Source organism: Panthera pardus, unplaced genomic scaffold (genome assembly GCF_024362965.1).
Source record: "Panthera pardus isolate Hobbes unplaced genomic scaffold, ASM2436296v1 HiC_scaffold_22, whole genome shotgun sequence".
Taxonomy (NCBI): domain Eukaryota; kingdom Metazoa; phylum Chordata; class Mammalia; order Carnivora; family Felidae; genus Panthera; species Panthera pardus.
Genome location: NW_026526788.1, coordinates 35768662 through 35792589, shown reverse-complemented (window position 1 = coordinate 35792589; position 23928 = coordinate 35768662). Strand labels below are relative to the sequence as shown.

The window sequence follows — 23928 nt, the reverse complement described above, 5'->3', positions numbered from 1 at the left end:
CTCCTGGCCCTGCATAAAGTCAGAGCGTGCAAGCAGGGCTCAGCACCCACACTCATGCAGCAGACAGATGTGGGCCAGGCAAGTCCTGCAAATCCCATCACTGTTCTTTTGGGTCCCCCACATATGAATTTTTAAGACATTGCATTTTTTCTGCACCAGCCAGCCCTGCCTCCAAATGAGCTCACCAAAAGGCTATTTTCCTGACTTAAGTCCGAAAGAAGCAGGGAGTACTTCAATGCAGGATTTGTTCTTTGTTTGCTTGTGGTTTGTTTGATGGGGCTACCTCTTGGTTTTGAGGGGGGAAACATAAAACTGGGAGTCAGGAACAGTGGTGTACCAAAGAGGCGGGGAGTGGGCTGGTGGGAATGTCCACCACAGCGAGAAGGGGTATTTTATCACGGACACTGTTTGGAACTGTCAGATCATGGTGGTAATAAAGTCAGAGCCAGGGTCTTTGTTATCATTTATATGTTCTTTACAGACAATGGAGTCCCTTACTGCCCACACCTGGGGCAACCTGTCCCCATTACAGGTACACCACTGCTCAGGAAACCTTGGTTCTAAGACCATTTCTGCTCCCCACAGTCTATCTGTGATCTTGGACAAAGCAAGTGACATGTCTGAGCCATAGGTTCTTCATCTACAAAAATAAGGGATTTGGTTAAATGATTACTAAGTATCTTCTATTTAAAAGTTTCTAAAAATCCCTATTTTGCACCCAAATATTTTACCTGGAAATTTCAGCAATGAACTTTACATGACTACATTTAAGGAAAGGACAGGGCTCACACACATCATGTGTAAAGATGGGTCCATTCTGGGTGCACTCTCCAGTACTGCTCAACCATTGGATCCACCCTCAAAGGTAGGGCAGGAGTGCCCCTGACCCTGAACACTGCCGGTCAGCTTGTCCACTGTGGCAGAGGGATGTGGTAGGGGAGCCACAGGAGTGTTTACTCACTCGCTCTGCCTGGAGGCTGGCCAGCACTACCACACCAGTCCTCTGTTGCCCCGAAGTCAGGGACACCCGGCGACGCCACCAATTTACGTAACACTCTGAGACAGAAGGCAGCCCAGATTTGAAGGCAAAAGGTGTTTTGTTCAGTTTCTTTCCAAAGATGAGTTAATGTGTTTCAAGGTCAACTGGAGAAAGGGTGCACCAGGCAAAAAGGGAAAGAGTTTAAACTGCTGCGGCTTTAAAAGCTTAACCAGTAAAGCCCCTCCAGCCTTCAGTCAATGGGAATCAAAACAATGATTTCAAGCCATGTCATTCAGTCTACAGGCAGGATCGCTAGATGAAGGCTTGCTCCTTTCCTTCCCTTTACCCCATTTCCCAACTGCCATCCATTCCCTACTCCTAAAGACCCATTTTGACAGAGTCTATTGTGCAGCCTTTTCAGGACATTAGCCACCCCACCACAAACTCTGAGGCAATAGAAGTTTTCCGGGGGCTCTCTTCTCCCCCCCTCCACCCTCCCCACATCTTCTAATCCTAGAGGCAATGCTGCAGAAACCTATAAGCAGAGAGGATTTCTGATGCCTGCCACTTGCTTAAAATTGATTTTCAGATGAGAACTCGAGAGAGCCAAGTATCCCCACAGTTTGGAACACTCATCATCTCTGACGATGAAGTCATTTGCTGCCATAAGCAGAACAAGGGTTAATGACCCAAAATCGAATAAATTACTGGATTCAGATCCATCATTACCACTGGTTTTAAAAATAATCTGGAGCGAGTGAGTGTGGACTCAGAGCCATCACAAAGATGGACGCGGCCCCCCTTCTCCTCCTTTGCTTACAACAATAAATCCTTCCGAAGTACATCTCAGCCTCACACACCAATTAACATTTCTCCTACCAGCGCACAAGGAGCCGTGCAAAGTGAGTCCATAGGAAATTAGTCTGGAAATCACCTTACGTGTGACACTGGGGGATGTCCTCCGTGTTTGGGATGGGGGCAGGCAGAAGAACTCTCTTCCCACAGTGCCACTCCACTGTCTCACCCTGGACGAGGTGGTGGGGGCACTGGGGCAGGGGGCTTTCAGCACCACAGTCAATCTTCAAACAATTTATCCAAACAAAGGCCAGCGTGGGGAAAGGGAGATACAGGGGAAGCAGATGAATAAGCAAGATCAATTATGGTGGGGGTGACCCTGCGGCCCCACTCCATGACACAGATCTCAAAGCAAATTGTGCCAGAGTGGAGTTGACATGCCTCGACTGGAAACAGCGTTCTCCTAAAGGAGGTCTGCTCCCCCCTCCTGTTCTCGGGCGGGGGAGTGAAAGGAGAGAATGGGAAAGAGGGGAGGGTGGGCAGAGAGGGGCCAAGGGAAGGGAGACCAGGAGGCGGGTGAATGAGAAACCACGCATAATGGCCTGGGGTTTATTTTACAGAGAACAAAATGGCTCAATTTGAGTACTTTAGACTGTTGAAATTGGCTAGCGTGAGATACAGGGGGCACCTCCAAGAGGACTGTTACATCAGCTGCAGGAGACCACAGGCCCAGGGGGCAGAGAAAAGGAAAATAAATACATAAACACACACACACACACACACACACACACACACACACACACACAGAGGCCTCCTCCATCCTGCAAACTTTCTCGGGACCAGGGAGAATCACAGAGGTGATTTCACAACAAAATGCTTAGTAAGGCATCCCAATGCCCTTAACTCCTCAAATTGCATCTCTGATGTGTGGGGCTTATCGTACTTTGCTCTCCCACTTTATGTTCCGAAAATGCCACATCTTTAAAAAAAGAAGCCTGGTTTATTATTTAGTAGGAACAGCAGTTTTGTGTGTGTATGTGTGTGTGTGTGTTTTAAGGACTGCTAATAATTCTGATCCCCCCTTTTAACAACAATCCACCCCTCACTAAGAAAAAGTCAGAGCGACTGACTAATGGGAGTAATTCAAAGTACCTCAATTAAAATTCAGGTTTTGGCCTTTCGAGCAGTCTATTTAAAGATTTTTTTCCCCTAGATTGGTTGTAGACAGATGATTATTAAATATTTATGTGTCTGTGAAAGGGGCTCTTGGAGCTTGGCTCGGCTGAGGGCTGAGCTTTTTGTTGCTGTTGTTTCTCCTCTTGGAGGGCCCAGGGAATGATTACTTTATTTGGTTCCTTAACCACCTGGTTCCCAAGAGCCCCACACACAAGTCCGTTGGTCTTAATATGGCAGGACAGGGGCACAACAGCTCTCTCCTGTGCACGGTGGAGTAATCCAAGAGCCTTCTCTCAGCTGAGCTAATCAGACTCTCCTGAACTCAATCCAAATGCTTTCCCCTAAGTAGTTTTCACTGATGACTTCAGTCCAAAGGGAGCACGAGGGCTCTCTGGTCTCTCATGATCCTCACCAGCTACTTCCCTATATTCTTGTGTTAACTCTCCAGGAGGAGCAAGTTCTATCTCCTTACATGGTTTATAAACGCCTTGAAGGCAGCATCTGAGGGTGCTGCACTATCCCCACCTCTGACTGGCTGATTTATTCTCCTTCACTTTGCGCAACAATAACTCCTTTTCACATTGACCTGAACCCCTGCATTAGAGGGGTCATTGCCACAGCCCAGAACCTTCCCTAAGGAGAACTAAGTCACCTTATTTTAACACCAAGCTTATTTTGGGGAAGAGAGAGGTTGAATAAGGACTTCTCTGCCCTAAGACCAGCAACAAGGACATGGGTGAATGGTACAAGATAGCTGTTTCCTCTTAGTTATTCAGGAAACAAAGGTTTATCAACATTTCTCCATGTGGAAAGGGCTGCGTAAGGCCAGGGGTTTCAGTGATGGAAATAATCCATCACTTGTATACTCTGGAATATCACAGAGCTTTAAAAGTATTGAGAAATATGGATACTGTATTATAAAAAGAAAGCCAATAGTATAGTAATATTTATACAATAGTTCTATGTTTGGGGAAAAACTGTACAAAAAAATAGAAGACTGGAATGCTACCTTGATGGAGGGGGATGAATCGTTTTGTTTGGCTTCTAGCAATAAAGATTTACTGCTTTTCTAGTATGAAAGTAGGCACCGATAAAATAAATACTTTAAAACAAGAGATCATAATTTCTGCCCTCAAAGGTGACCATGGTGCAGCATTTCTTAAATCCCTCTACCATCTGCAACAAAATCAACTGAGAAGGAATTTAAAATACAGATAATGGGGACCAAAGCTGGAACTTCTGATACAATAGACCTGGAGTAGACCCAGTCTGTCTGTCTGTATATCTCCGTTTCCCCAGGACTTTCTGGAAACGTGCAAAATTTGATAACTAACAGACCAGCAGATCCACCAGATATCCAATCTTCTGCCTCCATCTCCAGATTACAATTAAAAACTAAGAGTAGCTATTGACAGGAACAGTGATTAACAAGTTAATCAGAATCTTCTCTTCCTTTATTTTTTTTTTAAAGATTTTGTTTTTAATTAATCGCTATAACCAACATCTGGCTTGAACTCACAACCCTGAGATCAAGAGTCACATGCCCCACTGGCTGAGCCAGCCAAGTGCCCCTTGCTCTTACTTTAAAAAGGAGGGGAAGTTACAAGTTGATTCTGAGAATACCCTATCTTGACTAAAGGTATATATGAAAACCTAACCTAGGACTATACCATGATATCACAACACATTTTTGAAAAGTTGGATCATTTTCCATTGTATTACGTGAAAGTTTACCTAGGGGTAGAAACTCCTATATCCAAAGCAAAACATCTTAAAGTAATTAAAGTAATTATCACTGAGGCTAGACATTCAACTAGTAACTTAGGATGTGAACTTGTAAATTACCCACCCTTAAAAAAGTCTTTACTCATCTTTCATTGATTTATGCATTCATAAATTTACTCGGTCCCTCATTCAGACACTCATCCAACAAATGTTTTAAGCCCATAGAGACCCATCAAACCCACCTGAGTAGAGGACGCTGGCTTTACACCCCACCTCCCAGTCTCCATTTGATACCAAGACCTGCCTGGTGGTACCATGAACCACACAGATGATTAAGGGCAGGCAGGCAAGCATGGCCATTCCTCCTCTCCATTAACCATGTTGCTTCCATTTGTTAGGGAGAAATTCTATTCCAGGAATTCCAGTGTTGGCTGGCTTCTTCTCCCCCTACCAGATATTGTGAGCTCAGAGATGGCAAGCTCATTTTGACAGTACTTTTCTCCTTCAACTCACTTCCTCAACTTTGTTCACCTTCCTAATAAAGCCTTCCTTGACTGCCATGTTCATTAAAACTCTGTCACCTCCACCCAGGATTACTAATGTTATTACCTACTCTCTTTTTCTTTTTCCCCCCACAGCATTTATGGCCTTCTGCCATATAATTTATTTATGTATCATGTTGACTGTTTAATGTACATTATAAGGTCCATGAGAATGCTTGCCAGTTTTGCCCACAGATGTAATATAAATATTTAGGATAATGCCTAACACACATTGCGCATTCAAGGGAGGGAGAGAGGGTGGGACTTACTTCCCACCATGGGCCAGGCTTGACTTGAGTCAGTCAAGAAGGTTAATCTGCTGCTGGCAGCCATGAATCAAGAGGAAGGGTTTGGGGGATTATCAGCTTCCTCCGATTTTCCACCTGCCAATCCCCTCCAATATGGGAAGCCTGGGAACAGACTACTGTCATATCATTGCCCATCCGTCCTCTCGGCCAAGCCTGGCACCCCCTGTTCTGATTGCTCTCTAAATGCTGGTCACTGGTTCCTTCCCCAGATACCAGCACTTTGCAAAGTCCACAGCCATTTGCACATAAATACCAACCCCCACTCCTACCCCAGGCTCAAAACCCCATCATTTATAAAAACTAGTCATTTCAGTTTCTGTTCCCTATTCTGGAAATGGCAAAAGTGAGGCCCCGAACTTAGAAGGCTAAGCTTGGGTTTAATAAGCTTTTTACCAGAAGAGGGTAAAAAACTCAAGCTTAGTACTCCCACTTTGGGGGCCTTTCAACCTCAAAACGTGAACCCTGAGGAGCCTTCTCAGTCCACCCTTTGTCCTCTCATACAACCTAAGGGGTTCCCACAAGCCTAAGACTTTCCAAAAATGTAGAAACAAACTCCTCTTATAGAAGCCCAGTCTTGCCTTCGTGCCAGAGACTACTTGTCTCCTACCTCTGCCATGCTCCTGGGCTCTGTCTCCCTGCCCTCTCCTTCTGCCTCAATCTCACACACATAGCTGAGAGTTCTTCAAAAATGAGCTGCTATATTCATTTAAATATGCCCCCAGGTGAGTGGGGCAAATATAAAGAGAAGAACTACCTCCTGGGAACTAGGCCCTTGACAAACACTATTGCAAATACAATACCTCTGCAAATGGATCGTTATTCCCATTTTACAGAAACAGAAACTGAGGCTCAGAGAATATAACCAACTTACATCCTAAGTCACACTCCTAAAGAGTGATGGGATGGGATTCGAAGCCCAGAGCCATAAATCCTGAGGGCCACACTTTCCAACCGCAGTGCATGCTATAAACTGAATGTTGGTGTATTCCCAAAATTTCTATGTTGAAGCCCCAACCCCCATTATGATGGTATTTGAAGATGGGGCCTTCGGGAGGTAATTATGGTCAGATGAGGTCATGAGGGTGGGGCCTTCATGATGGGATTAGAAAGACCAGAGTTCTGAGGACAAAATAAGAAGGTGCCTATCTCCCTATCAGGAAGACAGCTCTCAACAGAAAGCGAAGCCAGCACCTGGATCTTAGACTTGCAGCCTCCAGAAATGTGAGAAAGCAAACCTCTGTTGTTTAAACCACCCCAGTCAGTGGTATTTTGTTGTAACAGCCTGGGCTGACACTGCAGCAGGGGAAAACAGGAGTTCTCCTTGCGACCACAGTGTCACCTCTATAATACCCAGGCCCTTCCCTGGGTGGGGTCGGAAGACGGTTGCAAGCCTACAAACAAGACTGGCTCAACTGGAGTCCCCTGAGGAGCACCAAATGCTGAAGTCCAGGATTTGGTTTTAGGTCAGTGTGTACAAGGAGGTCTGTCCTTGGTGTCTTTCCTCCATGACTGAGTGACAGGCATAGTGTCAAGTGCCTTCTTTTACATGTTTGAATGGTCAACAAAATGTTCAAGATCTGGAAAAACATGGCTCCAAAATGTGAAATAAAAATCATAAAACTAAGATTAATAAAATTTCAAATAAACTTCAACAGAAAGAAACCCTATGTTCACTGGTAGGTCAAGCACTAATCAAGTCAAGCTCTACAGTTAAATATAAATATAACAAAGTTTTCATGAGAAAATTAATTTATTCTTAAGCCTCCAAACTGTAAAAATGACTTAGAATCCTTCCAAAAATTTCACAGTGAAACCTCATCAATCATATTTAATGTGAGATGGGGAAGGGGTCATTTTAATATGTTTGATATGTTGTATGATGAGGTCTCCAAAATGAAAAGTGCTCAGGATGTTCAAAGGTCTTAAAATGTCCCTACTTTCTGGCGAGAAGTCAAGGCTGGCAAAATGTGTGTGACCGCTAACATCTTCATTTTTATGTGTTTACTGGGTTTCACTAGGGCAACCCAGGATGACTGAGCCAGGTTCCAAGACAAGGGAAACCATGGCCCACAGAGGGGGACTGGAAGCCAGGGGATGAACAACCAGATAATGGGAAAGAATTTCATACCCTTAGGCTCCTGTAAAAGGCAGGATCTCCAGGGAAGCAGCCTGCTGTGCTTGGAAAGCACCAGATCAGGAGTCAAGAGAGCAGAGTTCTATTCCCAACTTCATAACTGACAAGTTGTAGGACTTGGAATGCAGCCCCAGTTCCTAGAACCATGCCTGGCACACACCAGACATTCAATGAAATATGCTGAGAGAGCTTAATAAGTCAGTGTTCTCTAATGGCACACTTGAAGACCCTGGGCTGGAGGGGGGCAGGGAGACAAGCAGACTTTGGACACCAAGCATCCTTCCCAATCTCACTGCCGGCCACAACCACTGTCATAATCTTTACCTAACTCAGACTTCCCAAAAGTTCTCAATACTGGGAGGGGTCTAAGAAGGCAGGGTCAGCCATACACTGTGGAGTCACATGATACAGATCTGAAGTGGCACCTCTTCCCCAACATGCTAGGCCACCTTTACACAAATGCAAAGGGCTCCTTCAAGAGCTCCACACCTGCCCCTCCCAGCCCACCATTGCCTCCCTACTCTAGGTTTACCTCCAGGATTTTTTTTTTTTTTTAACCACACTTCCTGAACAGGGCTCTTCCAAAATCTCTAAACAAAAGAAAAACCACCTGGATTTAAAGCCTCTTCAGAATGATGCTTGGCCACCTTTCTCCCTCCCCCTTCATCCAGAATGAGTCTGGAGGGAACCGAGGCAGGCATACTAAATCACAGTCACCCCTCCATGCACAGATACACACCCCAACCCAACAACCTCCACACAAGGAAGGCTGACAGCCTCCCACAAGACACACATCAGCAGAAGCCATCCTTGTTTGCAAGAATTCACATATTCCCTAATTATTTCAAGAGGACTTTCAGACCGAGGTAATCGTTTCCCCTTTATTACTTGCCACACACATAATGTCAGGGCCCTAGCATTCATCAGCACCCCCCTCCCCATATCTGCCCCCCACCTCTACCACCAAAAACCCAAATAATTTTAAAAACATTTTTATCCTAAAATGTTCCCCTCAATTTAAAAAAAAAAAAAAATTATCTTCAAGCGAAGAGATTTCTTTTCCATTTCAATCCCACAACAAGGAGAATGTCAGCCCAGCTTTTTTTTGACAGACAAATTATTGAATCAAAGAGAAAATGCCATTAAGCTCACAGGTTAGCAAGTGTCAGGAATGGTTTAAAGAGATATCCCCATTTATCTTCCAAACATGCACGAAATGTCACTAATGTGTGTTTATCATGTATAATCAGACAAAGAAAATATCGAAATAAAGTACTCCCGCATACAATAGAAATCTCCTTCCATCCTTCAAGATATCAGTGCTATTCAAATAGAATAATAATGATGAAGCCTCTCTCTTGAAAATGGAAATCAAGTGAAATGTAGATAGAAATGATTTTTTTTTTTTTGGTAGTTGATGTACATTTCTAAAGTGCATTAACAGGAAATCCAGAACTTTTTAGGTCAATTATATTGTCAGTATTGTCAATGCCACTGAAATGAATACTGAGGCAGTGCCTGTTCTTGCTGGAATGAAGTTGCAGAAGAACCCCCTAGACTGGGGACTTATAGAGAAACTAGACACACACTGGAAGCCTGACACTGTTCAAGCATGCATATATGTGTATCTATACTTTTTCATTCAAATCAATCCCAGCTCCAGGCATTTTGGCTTACTATAGATCTCAATAGAAAGAAAAAGATCTACAAATAACCAAAAATCCGGCTTGATTTTCTTCCCCCCCTCTCCCTCCATTATGACAAAGCATATTTATATAAGCCAGATGCTATGACAACAATAAAACCCAGCCCTCAAGTGAATGCTCTGGACAGCAACAGTTCTATGACTCCATCTGGACTTGCAAGACCCAGGAGCATGAGCTGTCCACTGGAGAAAAAGATAGTTCTTGCATCAGAATGGACAGTCCCCTTCAAGTCTGAAAAGAGCTGGTATTTCAACCTGGAAACATTTTTTACCCTTACTACTTTCTCTCCCAATGGTCCCATCAGCTTTGTGACATATTTCCCCACTTTCTGGGTCACAAGTTTCCCAGGAGCAGAAGCCACATCTGTTTTAGTCCATCACTGACACTGACCTTCAAATAGCTGATGCTCAAAAAGCCGCTTCTTTTTTGAAAAGAAGCTTTTCCTCTCTGGTCTCTCTCAACCTCACACTTCCCTGGCTCTGGGATATTTCATAGCCCTATGGGGGAGTGGCCAAGGTCTGAGACATCCATGTGTTTGGGAGGCAGTAACTTACCACCTCAAGAAAGTTTCTGCTCTCCCAAATTGATGACATTAAACTCCTGTGTCAGGTACAATGTAAGGAAAGGGGATGAATGCAAGAGTAAAGGGTCCTAAAACAGTGGAGTACAGTGTTAAGAGAGCAAGTTCTCGAATCAGCCCGCCTCCTGTCCATCCAGCTGTGCGGTCTTGGACCTCAACCTGGGTGGCTAGATCCTACCCCTAAGAATGAGGATACTAATAACCCTTACCTCACAAAGGTAGAGTGTTAAATAAGTCAATATGTGTACAGCCCTTACAACAGTGTTTGGTACATAATAGGTTCTCAAAAGCATTACATATTATTTTTAATACCTATTTGTTTCATTTTATTATACAAATAAAAGAGAATGAGACTTAAGGACTGGTACAACTCCTCAGGAATATAGGAGTGCAGGAATAAGATCCAAACGCAGGTATGCAGAGGCCCAGTAATCCAGCCACTCCATCAGCTACTTATTAGATGCTAGCTATATACAAAAACAATGGGAAGCACGCCAAAGTAGACAAGGGACAAAAAGGAGGGAAAGTGAGGAGACTGTGAGGGACAGGTTTGAACAAAACTGATACGCTGAAATAGGAAACCAAAAGGACCCACTGTGGCTGCAGAGTGAGGTTTATCATGCATCAGGAACATCACTATGAAATTCACCAAATAAAATGTTTTTTCCACAGGCCCACAACCATGTCCTCATCATAGTTATCTGTTTCTTTTTTAGGTTTAAGTCCCAGCTGCTCTTTGTGAACCAGGACTGAACATATCTTTGTACCCTCCACCTCCAACACGAGGCCTGGAACTTGACACGTATTCCCCCCAAAATGTGTACAATAAAAGGGAGCCAAGCAGGCAGGCTGCCTGGCCACCATTCTGAGGTTGTGCTGGGTGGGAGAGGGAGCCTCAGGGAGGGAGAGCCTAGGAAGCCCTAAGACACACTGACATGAAATAGGATAAAGATTTATTTAATCTCCAGTTCACAGGCTACAGAGTGGCATGTGGACCACAAACCACACCTAACAAAAGTTTGTGAAGAGAGCCCATGATCACACCACAGAAAACAAGGCTCACCCTTGCAGGGGGTGGTATTCTCACCTCCAGGTGGTGAGAGAGGCCAGCAAGGCAGATGCTACCATGGAGGCACCAGATTCCTCCACTGATTTGCTATGCATTCCCAGGCAAATCAGTGAAATTCTCTGCTCTTAAGTTGGCCCACCTATAAAATGAGGATAAAATATCTGTCTTGAAATTTGACCTTTTGTATAATAACCCTCAAAAGGTGGATAGAAATTTCCTAGCTATTATATTTTTAACAGTTTATCTTAAGGACATGATCAGAGGTATGTTTAAAATAATAATAAAAAAAAAAAGATGTATTTCCTGGGGCATTCTTCATGGTGCTGAGTATAATAGGGAACAACAGAAAATAACCTACTCAACAACATTATGATACATACATCCTTTATAACAGAACAGGTTAAGACATTAAACATTGGGCTTCCAAGGACTATACTTATAACATGGATATATGCTTATAAGAAAAATATAATCCACAGATATAGGTGTATACACACAAAAGGAACGTATATGGGGTTGGATGTATACTAGAATGGATTAAGTGTCTATTTCTGGCAACTGTGGAATTACAGGCAATTTAATTTCTTTCTTATGATTTTCAGTATTGTCCAACATTTCTACAATGAATATGCACTATTTTCATAATCTGAAAAAACATTCTTAAAAACATAATTTTAGAAACCCTGACCATGTCTACCTCACAGCACTATTCTGAGATCAGTTATAGTAACAGATGCAGAAGCACTCTGAAATGTATAGAATGATATGTAATTCAAGTGACTGTGATAAGCCAGTAACTAAACGTTTGTGGTTAACCCCGTCCAAATGTCCTCCTCCCAGGCCAAGGCTATTCTGAGCATGGAAATGTGTGACACTCCACCATCTTATCCAAGTGGACCATGCAAGATTTCCATCTCCCCATTTCCACGTGGCAAATGTAGAGCAAATAAGATTTGAAGCCTCCAATAGACTGAAAAATGTCAACCCAGATTTCTCCCCACCAAAACCAACCAACCAACCAACCAGAGAAATTCCACATGTTAGAAACTCCCCATGAGCTTGGATCCAAAGATTCGGTGATATCCAGCTGGCAGTCTATGCCAGATTTGTCAAAGTGAGTCCCAAGGCTCCTAAAGAACCGTTAATCTTCTGTCAGGAGTACCAACTCCAATAGGGCCTCAACAAGCAAATTATGTTCCAGAGATTTTAGGGCCCAATGGTGGTAAAATATTTATCACTCTAATGGCTTTGAAGTGTAAACAGACTTCATATCAACACAGTGATTCTTCTTATACACACATTTGGGCTTTTAAATTGTGCTTAAGTTGGCAGGCTTAAAAGTAGATTAGTGAGTTTCAAGAGTTAGGGTTTTCCCAGGAAAAGCACATTTATTGAGCCAGTTGGTCAGTCACTGATCTAAAACAATTGTTTTACCTTAGAAATTTTAGACCCTGAGATGTCTTAAGGGTGTCTGAGATCCAGAAATTCTCCCTTGAACACAATCCAAGAAGGGCCAATAAATAAACCTGATTCATGGCAAGAGGCATTACATTCAGAAAAAGACCCACACATCACAATAATCCACTCGATTACTGGAGGCAGGAATGTAGATCAGGGATGTAGACTGGCAGTGGATTAAAAGGGGAAAAAAAACCCACAATAATGTCTAATATTGAGATAGCACAGCTCTCAATAATTCAAAGCACATGTGCTTCTATTGTGTTACCTTAACCTAGCCAGAAGCCTGTAAAGGCAGGTATAAGGAGGGCTAGTAACCGCATTTTAAAAAGGAAAAAAGTTTAAAGAGGTCAATTATTGACTTGGCCAAGGTTATTTAGGCAATCGATGAAAGCCAGATTCATAACCCAGTCTCCCACCTAAGGAAGTCAACTTGCCTATGACAGTGACTAGTGGTAACCAATCCAGTAAGGAAGATTCAAAACCAGCAGCTAAATCAAAGATGTTAACTGGGTGTTCAAGAATCCTCCTTGTGACTCAAGGATCAAGGAAAGACCAAGAAAACAAGTCTCTCCCACGAGTAAGTTCAGAACCCAAAGCTCCTTCTTTCCTCAGAAAGAAGCTACAAGCATTTCACTTGCCTTCTGAAAGGAGGCAAGAGAGAGTCCAAGTGCTACATCCTCTTACCTATACCTTCTTACTTCACCCCATGTCAGATGCTTAGGAACCACCACAAACCAGGGAGCTGCCCTGTGAAGCTTAGCATCTCTCTCCCTCTCTTATCCCCAACTATAGAGAGAATAGCAGTAAGTCGAACAACACTCCACTTCTCCAAAAAAGTTTATACACATGCGTGAGCATTCCATACAATGTATGTAATAAACTGGAAGAGCACCCAAGTAAATAAAGAACAGATCAAAAGGGAGGTATGAGGCAGCCACATTCAACTCTGCACTTGAAAATTTAAATGAATACTCCTTGAGAGAAAACTACAAAATGCTAACCTTGAAGTGCTGAGTGGCAGGAAGAATTATGGGTTATTGTACTGTCAAAATGCCAGACAGCTGTATGTTGAGTTGCTGCGTTATTTAGACAATCAGAAACTTGGAAGCTAATGTGACATATTTTTTTTCGGTGTGAAAGCTCTTGACATGCATCACGATAATTTCTAAAGGGACAAAATGTTATATAAAAAACATGGTGCCTTCAGGAGATGGCCTCATAGGTAGAACAGCCCCAGGCAGACCAGGAAGGATGTCAACAATGTGGACTTCCCAAGGGAGAGGACCATTTCCTTCCAGTCTTAGTCCACAGGGGGGCGGTCCCAAGCAACATGGAGCACACTCAGTCCAACTTCCTACTCTCTCATCACGGAAGAAATGCTCCTGGATTCACCTGCCTGGCTGTAGGCTGGGCTGGGCCAGGTGAAGCCCACTAATTGCAGGATCATCTCTCAGCTGGATGAGCAATATGGAGATCACATTCAGAGGACGCTACCAGAGATCATGGTACTGTGCAAACCAGGGGTAGAAATGGGGCTATAATTCTACCTCTGCTCTTGCAAGTTAGTTTACCTTCCACGTGTATTCTTGATTGGCTCGTGGACAAGTACAAATAGAATGAGTGGTAGCCATTTTAAGGAAATTCCTTGCTTTGACTCTCAGGTTGCCCTAAAGTGAGAGTGGGAGGCAGGTCATGGTTGACTGTACCTGAAATTCTACCTTCAGTACTTTCACTACAACTAAAATACAAACATTAACACATTGAACTTCCAAGAGTCACCTCTAACTTAGGGCACATGGAAGTTCTGAGAATTGGTTTTGCCGGGTGGGGGGAGGAGGAGTAAAGGATTTAAGATCCAGATGAGGGACAGGGGCCTATGGGACAGGCAGAAAGATAAGCCAGAGAAAATTCCAGATAGAAAGTACCATACTCTGTGGATTTGCCCTCTTCTCTGCATTTCTTCTTGATCAAAAGGAAAACCATCCCATCCAGGAGAAGAGAAAGTGGCTGGAGACTGGTGGGTCAAGGGGAGTGTTCCTCTCCTAACAAGCATTTCCAGTCAGCAGGCACAGACTCTATCCTGAGGCCACCTCTACCACATGTACCAATAGCATGACCTTTAGCAAATTATTTAACCACAGTTTCCTTAAATGCAAAGTGGGAACAACAAGAATAACATCCTCAAACTGATGTTGGAAGATTTCATGGGCTACTTAGAGCAGTGCCAGCCAGGTGATGATGGTTCTACTCAAATATTATCACAGCATCCTCCTCTTATCATCACAGCTAACAGTTTATACCAAATCCCCACTGCCAGCTGCAGGAGTAGAATCCCCCGGGATACTTTTCCCAGGACAGCAAAGCAACTTTGAATCACAAGAGTTTCCTGTGCTCCCTGCTATGTGATCCTAGACGGGATCCTATACCCAACACTCACCCACCCCAGAAAAGGCCAGCATACTGTGCCATGCAGAGAAGGAAGTCCATTGTCTAAGTGGAAATCACCTGGATTTAGATGGTGCCCCCCGCCCCCCACAAGCTCCACTAAGCGTTGTAAGTAAAGACACTCTCTTCTTTTCCACCTTGCTTTTATTTTTATTTGACAGTTAACCTAAATGTTAAGATAATACCCTGTAACCAGGGTACTTAAAAACTGATATGCAGACAGAGGATAAGACTAGTAAATGAATGAATTTGAAGCTGATTCCAAAAGCTGTGCTATTTGGCTATGGCTACTCAGGAAAAATTAGGAATACAAGGACTGGGGCCAATGCCTTCGCACACAACAGTGGTTCAATACTTTCCACCCACCATTCCCTGGGTCATTATGAGGATCTCAAGGTATGAGATGGTCTACTGACACCTCCAGGTATGAGATGGACTACTCAAGCTCCCCACACACTTAAGGAAGACAGGCAAAGTCCGCTAGAGGAAAGATCGTTCCTTTCTCCAGTATCAGGGATCATTTTCTGCTGAAGTCAGGAAACACCTATATCCTTTAAGCAAATTATCATGGCAGGTGTGCTCACCAGAAATTTCATTTTTATGAATCAGTATGGGAATAGTTCTTGCCTACAATATGCATAAATGAAGAACCGGGGGCATGATCTATCCAATTCCATCCAACTCTTGCTTGAGTCATAGCAATAAACATAGGGATAGACAGGGAAGTTCTGCATTGGATGGAAAGGATATTTTCCCCTACTCACTAAAAGTTGCCTGTCAGGGGTACCTGAGTGACTCAGTCAGTTAAGCGCCTGACTTTGGCTCAGGTCATGATTTCATAGTTCGTGAGTTCAAGCCCCGCACCAGGCTCTGTGCTGACAGCTCAGAGCCTGGAGCCTGCTTCAGATTCTGTGTTCTCCCTCTCTCTCTCTGCTTCTCCCCCACTCATGCTCTGTCTCTCTCTCAAAAATAATAAACATTAAAATTTTTTTAAGTTGCCTGTCAGAAGCACTGACCACTGACTTTCCTAATCTTCCTTTGCTACTTTAAATATAAGTCTTTATATGTGATAGAGACCACATCAATGTTACCCCGAAGGCTGGCACCATTGACAAGCCTACACAAGATAGATTCATATGATCAGGAATCAAAAACACATTCTTCAAAGTCTGAAAGGCTTTGGCACATGATAGCTTATGACTCTAGAGAGTTTCTTAACCTATCTGTACGCCATTTTCCTCATATGCTTAATGCAGAGACTGTCACCCAGTGATAAGATTGTTATAATTAAATGGCATAATATACACCAAATGCATGGCCCCTGCAGGGCCTGAGACACAGAAAGAGCTAAATAAATGAGTCGTCGTTGTCGTCATCATCATCATCATCATCATCATCATCAATCCAAATAGTGTCTGAGTCTCTTCATGCCACCACATATAGTAAGGAAGACATAAAATGCTTCATTCACCTGAATCCATACTCTCATAAGTCAGGGACAGCTGACTATTGTTCTCTGTGAGGTCTGCGGGGACAGTGAGGCTACACGGAGTAACAGGGCAGTGAGGTGTGACATAAAAGGCACTTAAACTGGAAGCCAGGCATCCAAATCTGGTTCTGCCTCACCCCTAACTCACTGTGTCAGCCTGGCCAGTTCACACAATCATCCTAGGCTTCGGTTTCCTTATTTAAAAGACAAAAGCAAAAACCAAGAGAATGTGAACTTCATCACCATTTCCACTCATCACCTGGGGTAGGCATCACTAATCAGTCATGGAACTGCTGAACACAGTGGTAACTCACAATTTTTCTCAAAATAGTACTCCTGGAAATCACTACCATAGGGTTTCCACATGCAATAAACTTATTTGTCATCCCTAACCTAAATGATCCCTGAGATTCTAACCCTTTAGAAGATGCTTGGAGATTTAACCAAACCCTTTAGCTCATACCAGGAAGTGGTCAGGGAGAAGCTTCAGTTAGAATGAAAAAAGCTAAGAGACCCCATTAACAGACTCTTTGGGCAGAAAAGCCTTGGCAGGTAAAAGGTACCCATTCATCGACAGTGCTTTGAGACCCTAATATTTTTCTATTTTCGTGTTAAACTCATTATGTATATCCACCTTATGTTCTCTTCCTCCTGCTCCCCAACAGCAATTACACATATTCCCAAAAATGTACATATCTATGTATATATGTACATACACACACATATACAAAATGTACATATCTATGTGTATACATACATATACATGCACATAGTTTTCCAACCCCACTCTTCTACTTTTACCCTCAACAGTTTCCCTCTTTAGGCCTCATGTACACAGATCTGCTTACTACTTTTGGCAATTTTAAGCCTATGCTATTTATCCTCATGACAATTTTGTGAAATATCAGCTTCATTTTGCAGACAAGGAACCTGAGGTTCAGAAAAGTTCAATGATGGCCATCAAAGAACCATGCTACCTTAGGGAAGACTTGGAATACAAACCAGGTCTCCTGGATCCCACACCTAAACTCTATGTATGCAGCCACTCACAAGTTGCCATGGCCCACAGTAACTTTCACAAGGCCCCCGTTCCTGCTGTCTCCATACACCCTACCCACACCTACAATCTCCCAGCCCTAATTTTTCCCACATCTCTCACCAGGTCCTGGCAGCGTCTGGCATTTCCCAAGCACACAGTTCACCAAACTGGACCATTTCTTCTTTATTATCTACACAAATATTCTTAATTATTTCTCCTCCAACCTAAAGTACTTATTTCTTATTTATGGGTGTAAATATAAAGCCAGCAGAGCTCATATTTCATGGGGAGCCATTCCAACAGCATCTAGAGCCTTCCAAATTTACGGAGCATGAGAGCTGATTCTCTGCCCGTTTCATTATAAAGGGGTTTACCATAAATATTAGAATTTGAATTCCACCCAAGTAATGCATTAATAGATACTAAACCATTAATAATTTCTGCACTTTTTCATAAATGGGCAAAGTCCAATAAATAAACTATATCTTCTCTACAGCACAGCAGGGTTAACAAGTACCAAGGAGATTTCAAAGACAAACTACTGGTAGGGGCTGCCAGGAGGTAAGATTCATAATGAAACTACAAATTCCGGAGACCCATTTTTTACTGTCCACCATGGCAAGTATCTAAAATTAAATGCTAAGCAGAAATCCGTCCTGGAATCTGACACACAGCAGTTTAGGTAAACAATCTCTGAAATTAAAAACAGATTCTGGATAATAAATAAGTCTGCGTGTGGATCTCTCTGATAACAGATACCTCTCCCTGATAAATCAAAGGCGCCAGCCCTACTGAGCCTTTCTAAATTAGGCCAGATGATTCACCTAAAATATTTCATCTTGTGTCACCTGTCTTAATGAACGGCAGTAACAGATAGCTTCTTACCAGTTACTGCATGGGGGCCAAAGGCCTCCAGGCTAATTATACTGAAGGCCTGGGGAAGGTGGCCCATCTGGGAGGAGCTGGTGGACAAGGAGGATTTCACCATGATACTCATTTACTTGGTCCCATGACCCATGTCTACTAGCTTCACTTGCAACTGCCCTGGAATTGTAGAAGATGATCAGAATCAGAGATGCCAGATATCAAAGATAAATAGCCCATGAGGGGGAAGTGGTGAATCCACGCTTTATCATTCCTAGATGTGTGAACTTGGACAAATATCCAGAAATCTTTGGGGCCTCACTTTCCACACGTGTAAAGTTGGGATAATAACACCTGCATAGCCTACCTCCTGGGGCTATGCTGAGGTCCAACCAGAAAGTGCAAACAGAACTACTTTGCAACCCTCAAGCACTACTCTGTTATTACAAGTGATACCATTCAGTCAGTCATTTCTTTGCCAAAATTTATTGAGTACCCCTTACGTGTCAGGCGTTAGGGATAATTTAGTGGCTAGAACAGACAAGACCCATACCTCATGGAAGGGGGGATGACCTGGGTACAACTTCCCTGAAAAGGTGGAGGGCACAGCATGTTAGAGGATGGTAAGGCTGTACAGGGAAATAAAGCAGGGAGACTGCCAGGGCCAGCCTGGGCAGGGAGCAGGGTTTCTATTTTCAACCAGGAAGACCTCACCAGGGACACAACTTTCAAGACTAAAGGAAGAAAGAGAGCAAGCCTCACAGATACTAAGATAGAAAGAGTAGGAACATCCAGAGAAAAATACTCCAAGGAGGATCTGAGGAGCCACAAAGATAGGATGGAGTTCTTAGAGAAGAGGAAGCCGGGAGCAGGAAGGAGGCCTGAGGGCACAGAATGGGCTTGGAGGGGAGAAGTTCAGCCTTTGGAAGGTTTCTAGTAGAGGAGCAATGTTTTCACCAGAGCACTCTGTGGCTGCTGTGCTGGGAATCATAAATATACATTATACTACTATTATTAACAGTATTGTTGCAAGATTCTGTTCTGATCCAATGTGAATCTGGGTTGGAGAAGGAGAGAAAATGGGATGGGGGCCAAGCAGAGTGTTTTTCTTTCTTAAATGCTCAGAACAACTCAGTACAGAAAGGACTGGGTGAGTGTTGGTGGAATGGCACAGAAAGGCAAGAGTAGGGGACAAGTGAGCTGCAAGTGTAATGGAGATTGGGGAGCGGCCTCGTATGTCCGGGGCCTGCTTCTGTCTCCTGTGTGGTTGTGGAGAGCTGTAGGAGGGAAGAGCAGTGCGTGGAAAAGAAAACCCACTGCTCTCAAGTCCTATGCCTTTGCTGCATTCAGTGAAGCAACGTGAAGCCCTATTCGTTTTAAGCCTGGGGCCTGTCTCTTTACTGAAAATGAAAACAAAATTCTCTTTTAAAAGAGGGGAGCTTGGTTGAAGGCCACGGGCCGTATTTTATCAGCGTTTGGTGTCAGCAGAAGTGGGAAACACAACATAATAAGAGGAGCCATCTCGCCTCCTGCTTCAGAGCAGAAAATGACGCAGGGGTCATTCCATTAGTGATCACAGCTGCTTCTAAATGAAACACGTATAACCTGAATCCAATTAATGAAAGGATCCGGCAATCCTCACCAATGCTAATGCTGAATGAATCTTTAAACCTTGCTCATTCACCAGCTCCGTGTTTCACCATAGTTCAAAATCTCAAGAGCACAAGCTAATTCCTGAATGAAGGAAATTATGACTCAGCATTTCTTTTCAAATGTCTGGCAACTTGGCCTTTCCCGTGGGGCTGGGGTGTGTACTTCTCCCTTCCTGTACTTCTGGTACTTCTGCAAAGCGTGGACAAGTCTGCAAACAATGTGGCCCAAACTGATTTTCTTCCCAGGTGCCTAGAGAGAGCAGGGATTGTCATTGATGTGCACACACAGAGCCACCTGGAAAGGCTTTTAAGTGGAGCCAGTGACAGGGTGGGGTGAAGGTGTTCCATTTTTTTTTTTAATATTTATTCATTTTTGAGAGAGAGAGAGCCTGAGCAAGGGAGGGGCAGAAAGCGGGGGCAGGGGGCATGGAACAGAGGACCCAAAGGGGGCTCTGTGCTGACAGCAGAGAGCCCAATGCAGGGCTTAAACTCACGAACCATGAGAACATGACCTGAGCCAAAGTTGGATGCTCAAGTGACTGAGCCACCCAGGTGCCCCAAGTATACCAGTAATGGTAGTCACTAAACTAAACCAGGACTCAAACCCGGTCACCCATAACACCTTCACGACTTTTGCTATGTGTACATGCCACTGCTATTTGTATTCACTTCTTTTTGTTTTAAATCTTCAAATTGGTGGTTCTCACTGCCTGGGGCCAATCACACTCCCCAAAGGATATCTGACAATGTATGGAGACATTTTTTGACTGTCACAACTTGGAAGGAGGCAGTGCTACTGGCTTCTGGTGGACAGAGGCCAAGGCTGCTCGAAATATCTTACAATACACAGAATGCACCCCACCCCCAAACAAAAGAATTATCTGGCTCAAAATATCCATTAGTGCCATTACTCTAAGTGACTAATTATCCCTTACATTTATTTTAAAAGGGAATTCTATTTAAGTATCATAAAGGAAAAACCAGGATCACATATCATTAGTGTTCAGAGTCAAAAGAAGAAAGTAATCAGAGAAATATGCAAAACGAAAACAATATTAAATTTTAGTTAGCAGCCTGCTGAAGGCCTTGAGCCTGAATGCTGCTTAAAAAAAAAAACAACACATTCTCTTTATTATGATCAAAAGGACAGAAAGAGAATTGAAAAGGGAGTAGCTTTTCCCTGTGTGATTAATGATGTATCTGTGCACATCCCCAAATCATCTTGGGTACCACAAGCAGAAGGTGATATTGGTAAAGCTAATCTCAGTCCATCTTCTCAGGGCCGAAACACGGGTATTATTGAAGCTGTATACCGATGAGGAAGCCCAAAGAGGCAAAAGCAGTGAGAAGCCAGCATTATTTGCATTATAAATCTCTCAGAAAGCTGATTATGGTGAGATATTTGGCTTAGAGGTGGAGAAACACCACTCAGAGATTCATAGTGGAGGGAAGTCCCTTCCAACATCTGAGACAAGACTGAGTGATGAAAGCCTTTCCAGATGGCTCTGTGTGTACAAATCAAAGAAACTATGGCTGACTGTTTAGGCAATGTTTTATGAACCATACTCAAAACTATGCTAGTGCCTTGAGAAAAGTATTCTATGGTCACATAAGCTAGCTATAATACCTAGTTGAACAAAGTCTGAAGGTTTTCCTATTGTCAAACTTCTCAGAGCCCTTAATGTGATAATGAGCACGGCAGATAAGAATCCCCCTCCCCCAGGGGAAAGGGGAGCAAGAATTCTCAAACTCATCAAGCACATACTTTTATTTATTTTTTCTTGTGGAACACTGAGCCACCTGTCCCCCCTGGTATTCCAGGGAGCACAGTTTGAGTAACTTAGTCGTAATGGAAGAAAATATTTCCTTTTCGCCAAAGGTTATGAGAGTTTCAAGAGACTGAAGCTGTAAAATCATCCATACTTCATAAAGAAAGAAAAAACCACACTGATTTTTAAAACACTGGTGTCTGCTAAATAAAGGTGCTCATAATACATTCACTCCAACTTATGAGTCTCTCATCTCCGAACTCTCAGACCTCTGGAATGATTGGTTCTAGAAATGATTAATGTGTCCAAACAATCACATTCCTTAATTCCACATCTTAGTGGGTGGGGAGGATACTCTTAATTGCAAGTGCTATCTAGAAAACAACTTGCTCAACTCCTATCTGATGCAAGAGACCTTCTGCCAACATACAGCCTTTGGACACTCAGGCAATGGACAGGTTTGGTTTTCCTTGGCTTCCACCTTCACTCTTCATTATGTCATTAACTCTTTTCAGATCCCCCTTCCAGCTTGGTCACATCTTGCTTTGGAAGGTCTTTGCCTGCCCAGGGTGCATTCACCTTTCTTCTGATAAGAGCCAGGGAATTCCGCACTGTTCAATCCCTGAGCTCTGTGGAATTAACTCCACCCCAGGCTCCAGAAAGACACATAAACTGGCCTGGCCAGTCACATCCCACACTGCTGACAATGGTTCAGGATGGGTATGTGCCCCATTCAGGGATGGTAAGAACCGATTTGGTTTTTTTGAAGAGTCTGGTAAGAGGGAATCTCTCTTTTTCCATTGAGATTGCTGGGAAGATAATGCGGAAGCCCTACGGGGTTAGCAGCCAACTTGCCTCCTTGAAGGGAAAGTCAGAGAGCCACCAAGAGGAAAGTAGCACTGGGAGGTGGGGAAAGAGATCAACTGTGACTGGTATGATTTGGGCTGTGGATCCAGCTGTGCTGAAAGTCATATTTACCCTTGGCCTTTTCAGATATGTGGACTAATAAATTTCTGTTGATGATAATTTAAACTGAGATTCTGGTATGCCTGGCTGGCTTGACTGTTGGAGCATATGACTCTTGATCTCGGGGTTGTGAGTTCAAACCTCACGTTGGGTGTAGAGATTACTTAAATAAACAAACAAACAAAAAATAAAATAACTGAGATTCTGATTAGTAAAACATGCAATATGCTGGATGCCATGGATGACTGGTATTTTTAACAGTTCTGTTTCTCTCCATCTTAAAAACAACTCCGTCCTTTTCCTACTCACTTCCTTTCCCATTTTTCCTCAGATTTTCCCCTCAATCAGAAACAAAATAAATATAAGAAATTTCTGCTATCCGTCCAACATGGTATTTGTTCTTCAAAGACCACTGTCAAACCTCTCCCCATCTCAGAGGACAAGGAGTTCAGCCACAGGTAACTGCTTCCACACATGACATATTCAGGCTTTTCTTACAAATAACTAGAAAACAATCTTCATTCTCACTATTATATCAGGGTTCTTGGGCTTTGGACTTGAAGACCTAAACATTTAATATTATGACTTGAGATTCATTAAGAATGATGTTTGGGCAGAGGGTGAGGAAGAACATACCACCCTCTCTGTTCTTGAGCCCATTCCTCTTAAACTCAGGGCTTGGAAAAGCAAAATGTGACCACTCCTGCTGACACTCTGTTTCCAAATGTAAAACTCACCCCCAGGAATTGAAACTCTCAGCCTTCCTTTGGCATGCCACGTGAGCCCTTTGCCTGGCTGCAGACATGTCCTCATAGGGTCGATGCATTCCCTTGATCCCCCAAACAGGGACACGGACAAAGGGACAAACACTATACACGTGCTCAGACTGCATGACGGAGGAGTCCTTCCCGCTCCAGGCCCTGTGTGTGGGACAGGTGCCCTTGGACCGTGACCAGCCACATGGCTACTTCTCTTGGCAGGCCTGGCAGGCCTTCCCCAACCCTGCTGGGAGGACATGAGGCAGAGCAGTTGACAGCTCTGTGGCCTTGACTCTTCCTTCCCGCTCCACAGACCAGGCCACAGCCTGGGAAGCTCAACCAAGGCCTGTGCTCTTGCCTATTTCTCCTCCTCGAGCTGCCAGCTTGATCTCATTCCTGCAGAGCACAGACCCCCCCACCCCACACCCCGCCAGAAAATCCAGACAGCCAACCCTCACAGAACCAGAGCAG

At 43.6% G+C, this 23928-nt stretch overlaps 1 protein-coding gene and 1 long non-coding RNA gene across 6 annotated transcripts in view; one reads left to right on the top strand and one right to left on the bottom strand.

Moving 5' to 3' along the window:
• The window catches only part of LRMDA (leucine rich melanocyte differentiation associated), a 1024583-nt gene that overhangs the window by 478831 nt on the left and 521824 nt on the right, over positions 1–23928 (bottom strand). The window lies entirely within an intron of this gene.
• Positions 6560–15052, top strand: LOC109264452 (uncharacterized). 2 transcript variants are annotated; one of them, XR_008424842.1, is made up of 3 exons: positions 6560–6746; positions 10662–10747; positions 11855–15052. It is a non-coding gene; the product is annotated as an uncharacterized LOC109264452 (long non-coding RNA). The 2 variants fall into 2 exon arrangements; XR_002078729.2 differs by lacking the exon at positions 6560–6746 and adding an exon at positions 9506–9609.